The sequence below is a fragment of the Peromyscus maniculatus genome, chromosome 4 (genome assembly GCF_049852395.1).
Source record: "Peromyscus maniculatus bairdii isolate BWxNUB_F1_BW_parent chromosome 4, HU_Pman_BW_mat_3.1, whole genome shotgun sequence".
Lineage (NCBI taxonomy): Eukaryota > Metazoa > Chordata > Mammalia > Rodentia > Cricetidae > Peromyscus > Peromyscus maniculatus.
The window spans coordinates 157,565,764-157,576,884 of NC_134855.1; the positions used below are offsets into that span (position 1 = coordinate 157,565,764).

An 11,121-nucleotide genomic window follows, 5' to 3' on the forward strand; every position below is an offset into this window, starting at 1 on the left:
TGGAGCATAATATAGGTAAGACACCACTGCATCCAGGTGAGATGTCACCTCTACCTGCCTGCCAGTTGGCAAGAGGACCAGCCCTTTGCCTGAGAGACGAATGTCAGGTCCTTCTAGGCCCACCAGCTCCCTGGGAGAGAGAGCATAATAGGCCTAGGAACCCCAGATACCAAGAAAAAGAACTGTCCTTCCATGGTGAGTCTGCTCCTAGGGAACTACCCGGTAGAGAAATCATCAGCCTGCCTCCTGGCACCTCGATGAGATACAGGGTTTGAGACTCATCTTGCCTTCCCTACCCAATCCCCACCACCTCTCAGATAGTACCCGGAGAAGCCTGAGGCTCAAACCTGTAGGGAGAGATGGAGAGGGAGCTCTGGGCACCATGGGAGACTGGTGGCACACAGGGATGCTGTGCGTAGCCCCAAGGCTGCCCTGTACTTCCCTAGTACCAATGCTGCAACAGGCCCCTCCCTATCCTGGCTGGTCAAACTGGCTCCCATGGGGTAGGCGGGGGCGGGGGTGGGGGTGAGGGCCTGTGAGAGGTGCCCACAGGCAGCCTTATATGGCCAGGAGGCCTTAAGCTCAGGAGGAATGTTCTCCTGAGGGAAGGCCCTCGGGCAGAGCCAGAGTGCTGCTGGGACAAGGCTTCCTGGACTGTCAGACTGCTTCCCACGGGCCTGGGCCTCCTGGCCACAGCCCAGCAGGGAGCCACCTGAGAGGATTCTCACCAGCTTCCGCAAGATGAGTGTGTGGGGTCCTTAAACCCCAGTGTGCCAGGTTGTCTGCAGGAGCAAAGGCAGAACTCGAGGTCAGCCTGCCCCACTCACACTCACCACACAATTCTCCTTTGCCCGGCCCAGAAGCCCCGACTCTGCTGAGCTCAGCCCCTCTGCCCACCTGATCCACTCCATCTCTCTTAACCCTAACCCTCCTCACTTCTCTCTGTCTCTGCCTCACCTCCATCTTTATCTATTTCTGTTTCTCTCTGTGTGTCTCTATGACAGCTTCTGCCTCTTTGTCTCCATGTATCTCTCCGACTCTCTCTTTCTACCCACTGGCCAGTGCCGCCCCAGACTTACCAAACTCAGCAGCAGGGTCTGGTGTGGCCCTGGCAGGTCTGGGCTAAACAGTGGATCAGACTCTGGACCACCAAGCTGACAGGCTCTAGTTCTGCAGCTGCCATAGAGCTGGGCTTCCAGAAGCTTCTCAGGCCGATAAGTGCCCTTCCCTGGCCCAGGTCTCTTCCCCTGCCTTCTGGGACCCCACCTCACTGTCCTCAGAAACACTGTATCTTTCCCCTAGCTGTGCCCTGAAGTGATCCCCGCTTCAGAGCCCACCCCAGGGCACCCAGAGTGCACCCCTCACCCCCCGCCCCACCGTGTTCTCATCCTCAGCATCTTATCTGTGATACTGCAGGTGGCCTGAGGCCACTTCAGAGGCTAGTCACTCCAGGGCACCAGGATCCTGCCTGGCAGATGGCGCTGGGCCTGTTTCTCATTCACAAGGATCATAGGAAACCGGATCTTCACACAGCAAGGTGGTTTCCAGTCTCACCCCACCACAGAAGTGCTGTGCTGCCCCAGGTCAGGGAGGACAGTGTGCCATCCCGGGGATCTGCTGCCTGCCTCCTACGGTCCCTGGGAAGTGACAGCATGGTTTGTGAGAACTCACACCAATATCAATGGGCAGCAGCTGACAGCCTGTGGTGTGGCTGCCATTAGAGGTGACAGTGTGTCAGGTGGTGGGGCACTTGGGAGGCAGAGGCAGGCGGATCTCTGTGAGTTCAAGGCCAGCCTGGTCTACAAAGTGAGCTCTAGGACAGCCAGGGCTACACAGAGAAACCCTGTCTCAAAAACAGAAAAGAAAAGTGGCAGTGAAGATGTGCTCGCATGACCTTGACACTGGAGGGCTGGAGAACACACCAGGGCTGAGGAGGCGTGTGTGACCACCAACATACAAACTCCATATTAGTGTGAGGTCCTGAACACAGAGGCTGGAAAACACAGCCGAACTCTGACCACTGCCTGGATGACAAGCTCCATGAAGATGTGGAGTGTCTGAGGAAGATGAGGGTCTATTGAGGGCCGCAGCACTTCGGGATACTTTTTGTGCAAGGCTAGCACACTGAGACCACTGGCCACAGTGACTGAGTCACGGGTATATCCAAGAAGAATGTGGAGGCCTTTCTTGATAATAAACACTTTATGTATCTACATTAAAAATCAAAACAGTAGCTGGGCAGTGGTGGTACAGACCTTTAGTCCCAGCACTCTGGAGGCAGAGACAGGCAGATCTCTGAGTCTGAGGCCAGCCTGGTCTACACAGTGAGTTACAGGCCAGCCAAGGCTACACAGAGAAACCCTGTCTTGAAACAGCCCGCCCCCCCCCCCCCCCCGCCACACACACACACGCACACACACACACACACACACACACACACACACACACACACACACACACCAGTAACAGCAAAGAGTGCATGACTCTGACTCACTCAGCTCTGCACACAAGAGCCCATGAGGTGGGATGGTTCTGTGAGCCTAAGCCCAGTGCTGAGTCACTGCTGGATCAAAGTGGCCACATGACGCGAGGTCCAGTCCACCATCACTCTCACACTGACCTGGAGGCCAGCCCCTTCCTGTTCCAAGTGCTGGAGGCTCTGAGCAGAGAGACAGGCCCAGCTGATTAAGGACTTGGTGCTCAGACATCACCTTTGTTTGTGGCCACCTGAGGCCAGCAGGGGTGGTCTTCACTCTGAGCAGAAGCCCGAGAGTGATGAGAAATGATGAGGGGGGGCTGCCCCCACAGCTGAGGTGCAGTGATGTCCGCAGTCTGGCGGCAACTCTGCAATGAAATACAATCACACTTGGCTCAGTGGAGACTCCTAGAAACCCTCAGAGAACCTGTGAGCCACAGAATGCTGTGTACCCATGTCTACAGCAGCATCAGTCCCCACGGCTGAGAGGTGGAGACGGCCCAATGGCTGTCTGTCAGCCATGACTAGCTCAGGAAGGCAGCTCCTGCAGGATGAAGGAAAGACTTGCACTTCCACCTACCTGCTGTGCAGACCTGGAAGGCCAGCTCTTTAAAGAGGCTGCCCAGGGTTAGATGTGGACAGCTCAGAACATGCCGTGGCCATGGCCCTCCTGGGTGTCAAAGGGAAGCCCAGTTGTACAAGATCAATCAGTGACTGGATCTGGTCTTGGAGCCGACTGGGGGCCATGGAGGTAGGGCGGGTGCCTGGGGCTTATCAGGCTGTCAGTGGAGGAGGGGTCCTGGCGACAACGGCCACACAGACTTCTGACAGCAGCTGGGCCCTGTCGCCTGCACTAGAAGGCCTGCACCCACGTTTAGGTTTGCAGTGAACCCAGGACACCCAACCCTCAAGCTGGCTCAGCCTGGGGAGAGACACCATGAGATCTCCAGGGACTCAGAGCTATGGGCCCTCCTTGTCCTGTCTTCAGTCTTTCCAGAGTCCAGCTCCCATCCCATACACAGAGGCCTAGCACATGTCTTCTTGGGGTCGAGAGTGCTTCAGTCTACAAGGTGATCCCCAGATACTGTCATTGACTGTCACCCCAGCCTGATAGCAGAGGTCTAGGAAAGTCCACTGTGGGCAGAAAGTTTGGAAGGGACTTGTGGTTCTCAGCTCAAGTTCCTTGATGTGGGAGTTGTTACCACAGCTAAGCCCTGTAAGGCCTGCAGGCCATTCCTGGCCAGGTTGCAATGATTGGTTGGCCTGTGGGGAGGTCACACCTGGAAAGTAGCGATCCCTCTACCTATGTGGAAGGGGAAGAACTAAGATGGAGGATCTGCTCCAGGTCTCTGTTTGCCCCAAGTTTCAACATCAGCAAAATATTTGTCCTGTGACTCTTGAGTGGAAATACATTTCCAGGGAATGTAAACACATGGAGACTTAGAGGCTCCTGTGTGCTGGGGTGGAGGGGAGCTGGGGGAGGTCTCATTGTAAGTGCAAGATTGTTCTTTCCAGGGGTCTTCTGTATGCTGTCCCAGCAGCCAAGCTGAGGGGATCTCCTGTCCTCTGAGGGCTTTCTCTCAGAGCCCCGGAACAGTCCTGCAGAGGTGGAAGGGGAGCCACGGACCGTCTCCTGAAGGAGGACCCAGACTCCTAGTTGTTAGCGATGCCTTCATCCTAGCTCTGCCCAGCCTCACTATGCTGCCAGGTTAGACATGGCCCCTGGAACCTTTGGACTCAGTGATGAACTGTCTTCCCCCTTTGTCACCATCTGCCTTGGGCCCTCTGGCCCAGTCCCGGAGCCACCTCTGTGTGTGGAGCCAGGGGCCATTTCCTGGCCTCCGCAGACCTGTATATGGGACCCTGTCACCTGGAGTAAGCTGATCTAGAACCTGTTTCATAGAACAGACTGCATCAGAGAAGCCACCTATGACTGCTGCAGGTGGCCATTTGACCCCAGATACCAGTGACACTGTCATTCCCTCCCTTCCCCCACCCACCCACACTTCCGCTCCACCCTGCCCACCAGGCTGGAAAAGCCCTGACCTAGTAGCCTGGCCTCTTCCCAGTCCTCTAGGTGTGGCAGGGACCCCTGCTGTCCTCAGCAAGGCCCAGCCCAACTCCACTGAGTTGAGTCTGAGCAGAGGTTATCTGGGTCCCTCCTGATGCTGGCACAGGCTGTGGGCCCCTGTCTCTACCAGGAATGCAAGAGCCGCCGCCCCTGCCCACCCAGGTGGAGGAATGCAGTGGGCCTCTTTCTGGAATTCCCCCAGGCCTGGCACCGCTGGGAGCCTGCTGAGCTCTGTCTCTGTGCATAGTGGCACCAGCATTCTCGGCCTGTCTTACGGTGGGAGGGACAAGACTAGCTCAGGTCTGCGCACGTGCAAGCAGAGTCCACTTCTCCAAGAGGCCTTCCTCACCGCGCCAGCCATGGAGCTCCTTTTTGGAACTATCTCCCTTAAAACCCTCCAACCACCCACTACCAGGCTATGGTTTCAACCCAATAATAAATTTGACCCCCAAATGCAGGGTGCCCTGAGTTTCATCCCCAGCATCCCTAGATGAAAACAAAACCTGTCCAGTAGGCATTGTTGACTGTTTGGGTTGGTCAGAGGTCCCTAGTGAGTGGCCTGTGCCCTGTGGCTATGAGCAGCCACCATGGCCTCTACAAAAGAGCCCTTGTACTTGTCCCTAGTTGTGCGAACCACAAATGTCTCCCATATTGCCGCTTGTCCCGTGGGAAACCTCTGTGGCTCTCTTGAGCTGCCACCTGGCTCTCTTGAACCGCCCAGGCCCAGCGGGGGCCGCCCAGAGCCCAGGCCTGACAGAGGGTGAAGAAGGAGTGGACTAGAGGCTCAACTCAAGCACAACCCAGTTTCTTCTTGGCTGGGCCTGGGGCAGGGCAGGGCAGGGGGTATCCAGGCTTCATTATACAGTGAAGAACACTGCCCAGGGGCTTTGCGGCCATGAGGTTTTCACAAAGGGAGTAGGCAAAGTGCCTACAAGAAACAGCAGACCAAGGAGGAACATAAGGTGATGGAGACACTGGGTGGTGGCAAGGTGGGTGTTCAGATGGATGCCTTCACGGACCTGCACGACGGCCCCTGCGGTGCACAGGTCTTGGCTCCAGCAGCATAGCCAGGTCATACTGCAGTGGCTAGCCAGAAGCAGAGCTCATCCAGGGTCCTGCTTTCCTACAGCTCCACCCTCAGGGACTGACACTCAAGAGGCTAGGCGGAAAGCTTGGTCTACCGTTGCCAAGGACTCAGGACAGCCTTCAGCCCTGCTGAGCTGCCTGCCTTCTCTGCTGCAGGCCGCTCAGGAGGGCACAGCACAGGAAAGGTCTGAGTCTTCCTGCAGGGCCTTGACTCTCTGGCAGCTTTTCCTTGGGTTCTAAGAACATTCCAGAGAGATCTGTAAAGCTGGTGGGGCAAAAGCCTCCAGGAGCTATGGCGCCAGGCTGAGAGAGACAAGCCCAGGCAACTCACCTGGGCAGGAATTTGGATTGTCTCTTTCCACCAGCAGACCTTGGCCTCAGGCTTGTTTTGGCAGCTGCCAACACACCTAGATGACAGTTACTCTTTGATGGAATGGGCCCTGGGAAGGCGAGTGCCTCCCCCTGCAGTCCACCCAGGTTCTCAGTCACTGGCAGACAAGGTCCCTGAATTCCGAATCGCCCGGTTAACACTGCTCTAGGCTGAGCAGTGCCTTGCCTGGGCCCTCAGGGACCAGCTTCTGACTTGTAGGACCGACTTCCTCCCACTCAGCTTTGTTATCCTGGTTTGTAAAATGGGATCTAATTCTGTATTTTCTCAGGACTGTTAGAAAAGAATATTCTCAGTGTGGCACAATGACACACAAAGAAAAAGTGAGGCGCTTTTTGCAGTGAGGGTGTGCCACAAGTCACCTGGCTGGCAAGCACACGGGCAGGGAGCTCACTTCATTTCAGTGCTAAGGCAGGTCGTGTGACTGTGTCTCATTCATTGGTAGGAGCTTGAGCTCACAATCTAACTCAACTCGCTAATTCGAGATGGGTGCAGGGGGCGTGGAAGAAACAGGCAAGTACAGGAAAGTTCACAAGTCGGGAGTGTTTATGTATCATTAGCCCTTGGATGTCTAGCCACCTTTCACAGAAACAAAATAACAAAAACTCGGCACTGGAGAGATGGCTCAGCAGTTAAGAGCACCAGTTGCTCTTCTAGAGGACCCGGGTTCGATTCCCAGCACCCATATGATGACTCACAACTGTCTGTAACTCTGTTCGCAGGGGATCCGATGCCTTCTGGCCTCTGCGGCTCTTCATGCGCTTGTGCATACACACAGATGAAACACCTATACACATAAAATAAATAAAGGTTAAAAAAGAAAAGAAAAGAACAGAAACAAAACGTTTCTCTTGGAACCTTTACAGAACTCTCCCAGGTGTCAGGCTAGGGTCAAGACACCATGTAGGTCTACACGCCCAGAATACTGTTGTTAGAGACAAGACAAACCAAGAAATCACCACTCAAATTAACATGTTTTGGAGCCCAGCATGTTGGCACACACCTTTAATCTCAGCACTTGGGAGGTAGAAGAAGGCAGATCTATGAGTCCAAGGAAGTGTCTGGTCTACAAAGTAAGTTCCAGGACGGCCAGGGCTGCTACACAAAGAAAGCCTGTCTCAAAAACCAAACTAAAAGTTGGGTGTGGTGTTGCACGCCCTTAAATCCAGTGCTCAGGAGGCAGAGGCAGGCGGAACTCTGTGAATTCAAGGCCAGCCTGGTCTACAAAGTGAGTTCCAGGACAGCCAGTGTTGTTACGCAGACAAACCAACAGTCAATCAATAACTAAAATAAAGGTGGTTTGACAAAGCAGAACTTTCCTTCTGCACAGAAGGGTGCAGAGCTGCCCAAAGCCGGAAACCAGGCACAGCCCCAGACACAGCCTTTTGTCTCTAACTCAAGGGGGGCTTGGCTGCTCCTCACTGGCTGAGTCAGTCTCAAAATTTACACCTGATTGGCCAGTTTGAAAAACAACAACAAAGGAAATAAAAGGGTACAGAGAGAGAAAGGATGGGCTGCAAAATGCTTTTTAAATTATTGTTTTTTGTGTATAGGTGTTTTGCCTGTATGTATGTCTGTGAACCATATGCATGCCTGGTGTCCATGGCTGCCAGAAGAGGTCCTTAAACCCTATGGAACTGGAATTATAGACCATTGGTAGCCACCGTGTGGGTGCTAAGAACCAAACCCAGGTCCTCCGGAAGAGCAGCCAGTGCTTTTAACTGCTGAGCCATCTCTCCAGCCTGAAGGGTAAATTTTAACAGATAACCATTCCAGGAAGTTGTGGCAATGAGTCAGGGTGTCAGACATATGGACATTCCAAGAAGCAGATTACATCTGGCTAAACAAACACACAGTTAAGGAACAGAGTAGCAAAAGAGGAGGACCTGAGAGGAAACAGGCATATGACTACTAAACTTGTTTGATAAAAAAGATTAAATCTCTCACAACCCCCACCCCTGTTTTGTTATATATTTGCTTCTTCAAATCCTGTTACGAGGCACTGGACCTCTCTCCCCTGGGCATCTAACAGAAAGGGCTGTGTGGGTGCTGAGCGGCAGCTTTTTGGCACCAGCTGTTTCTCTTAGCCGTGGGACTAGACCTCAAACAAGGTTGTCTACAACAACCTGGTGGAATCAGGACTCCAACTATTATAATTATGGATGTTAAAGCTGAGGTCATTGTTCCATTTTCCAAACCATTGTTCCATTAGTTGGTAAAGAGGTTGTCTATTCCTAAATTTTTGGCTCCTTTATTAGGGAGAACATCAAGACTTGGAGATCCCTGATAACAGTCCCACGTGGAGAAACATTGTTTGGAATGAATGCACAGCACTGTCCTCTTCACATACACAGACTCCACCTTTTTCAGCTAAAATCATGTTAATTGCCAATCTATTTTCCCAATCCATTTTTATAGGGTCAGTAGTTCAGCTGTGTCTTTGAAAGCACCTCCAGTATAGTTAAGCTATCTTTTTTAAAATTATAATAGCCTAGTTTCTATAGTCCACAGTTTTTGGGAAGGAGGGGAAAGTTTTATTTGGCTTACTGGTTATAGTCCATCATCAGGGAAACCAAGGCAGGAACTCAGGCAGGAACCTGGAGGCAGGAACAGAAGCAGAGACCTTGGAGGAAAAAAATTTGGAACTCTTCACGAATTGTGTGTCATCCTTGCTCAGGGGCCATACTAATCTTCTCCATATCATTCCAATTTTAATATATATGCCGAAGCAAACACTACAATCTCCTTTTTTTTTTTTGTTTTTTGAGGGTTTCTTTATGTAGTTTTGGTGCCTGTCCTGAATCTTGCTCTGTAGACCAGGCTGGCCTCGAACTCACAGAGATCCACCTGGCTCTTCCTATTGAGTGCTGGGATTAAAAGCGTGTACCACCGCCACCCGGCTTACAATCTACATTTTTATTAACTATTGACCACCAGAACAAGGCTGACTTGAAACTGGTGCTATTTGGTTTCAATGTTAATTAATTAAAATAATTGATTCGGGGCTCCCTGGGACACTTCCATACCATCTATATAAATATGGGGTCTCCTGGACTTAACAGCTCCCTCTTCTTGCAAGAGGGGCCTTAAGGCAGGTGGGAACACTAAATACCATACTGAAAGAGGTGACCAATTGGACTAAAACACTCTGATCCACTGGTAGGACTTCAAATAAGGGTCCTCCATAATGTCACCAGATATCTGACGGTGTGACTACCAGAGCTGACTGGTCATCTCTTTAAAAGACCGACCTTCACAGCACCCCATTACATCGCCCACTGGAGTTAATTGCTCTTCCCAACTAGAGAGGCACGAAATGCAATTACTCCTGCGGGTGGGAGCTTTATGGTAGCCAGGGCCCCATGACTTTGATGGGGGAAACAGCAGGATCAGGTGTGACAGGACACATCGCTTCAGGCCCCTCAGTCTTGGAGGAGGAACATCATACAATGCATGCCGTTGGGATTGAAGGACTACCCCAACAAGAGTGAGACTATTTGAGTCTTGGGTCATCCAGCCACACACACATAATAACCATTCTTATCAAGTGTATAGACTATTTTATCCATTCTAACCAGGCATTTGTGTCTCTGCATCCTGTCTCAGTGCTAAAGGTCTGTCTTAAGTCTTTGGCTTCCATTATGGTTAACTTGGGATATTGGTCCTTAGGAGAATTTTTGGGTGTAAGTGATGGAAATTTTGCTTTTGTTTATAATTTATAGGCCATTTATAATTAAGAATAAGCCTCTATGAGTGATTTATTTGGGAGCTGGGTGGTGGGGCCCTCCAAAAGAGCAAAAACAAACAACAACACATGTCCTTATTATCCCCTTGTTCAAGTCCAAACCTATCTTTTGTCTCTGGGCATTTCTATTCCTGTATTTCTTTGTTTCTTACTCCATGGGTTGCTGTGTAGCTGGTCCCTGGAGTCCTCCTCCTCCTCTGACTACTTCTTCTTTCCTAGATTTCTCCTTCTATTAATTCTTTCTGCCTGCTAGTCCCACCTATCCTTACTCCTGCCTTGCTATTGGATGTTCAACTCTTTTTTCTTATTTATTTATTTATTTATTTTCATATTTATGTATTTATTTTTCTATTATCAGCTTGATACAGTATAAATTCTTATCTTAATAGTGAAATGTTTCATTGAGGCTTTCCTGATAATTGAGTGAAACTAAAACTTATTATAAGCCACAGTCATCCTAGGATCCCCTCTGCTATATAGCCTCCCTGGTTCTGTGGGTTGCAGTCTGATTGTTCTTTGCTTTATATCTAGTATCCACTTATAAGTGAGTATATACCATGTTTGTCCTTCTGGATTTGGGTTACCATCAGCTCTTTCTTAGACCATCAGGTGTTTTAGACAGGCACAGTAACACAGCTTCACAGAGTTAAACAAATGCAACAATAAACATAATACACACACACACACACACACACACACACACACACACACATATATATATATATATACAGTGTTCTGCCTGCATGTGTCCCTGCATGCCAGAAGAGGGCACCAGATCTCATTATAAGTGGTTGTGAGCCACCATGTGGTTGCTGGGAATCAAACTCAGGACCTCTGAGAGAGCACTCAGTGCTCTTAACCGCTGAGCCATCTCTCCAGCCCTCCTTTTTGGTTTTCAAAGCATTTACAGAGGGTGGGTTGTAAGTCCATCTCTAATACAGAGTGTTCCACCAAATGTCACTTTAATCATTATGAGCTCTTTAAAGCACTGTATTTAATCTTGGTTTCCTCAGCTCTGAAGGGGCAAAGTGCTTATCCATCCCCAAGAGCTGCCTTTGGCTTTGCATATTCCCACAGGGTATAACCAAGCATGCATCAAATTGGATAGACATAAGTATGTCTGGCTGTGGTTACATTATTATTAAAAATTCTATTAGTTGCCTGCATAGGAAACAAAAGTCTCATTAAAGTCTTTTAAAAGTGAGCCCATGACAATCAAGTTAATAGTTTTGCCTTTTGGAATATCCTGAGTTTAAAATAGCACCAGGGAATTAAGGCAGCAGGAGAGGATGAGGAACACAAAACCTACATTATAATGGCACACATGACACATATGTGTACATGGCAGCATGTGG

General features: G+C 50.6%; 1 pseudogene; it reads right to left on the reverse strand.

The window, feature by feature from the left end:
* Window positions 1-8,654: 8,654 nt before the first annotated feature.
* Window positions 8,655-8,755, reverse strand: LOC121829285 (U6 spliceosomal RNA; annotated as a pseudogene).
* Between the last annotated feature and the right edge of the window lie 2,366 nt (window positions 8,756-11,121).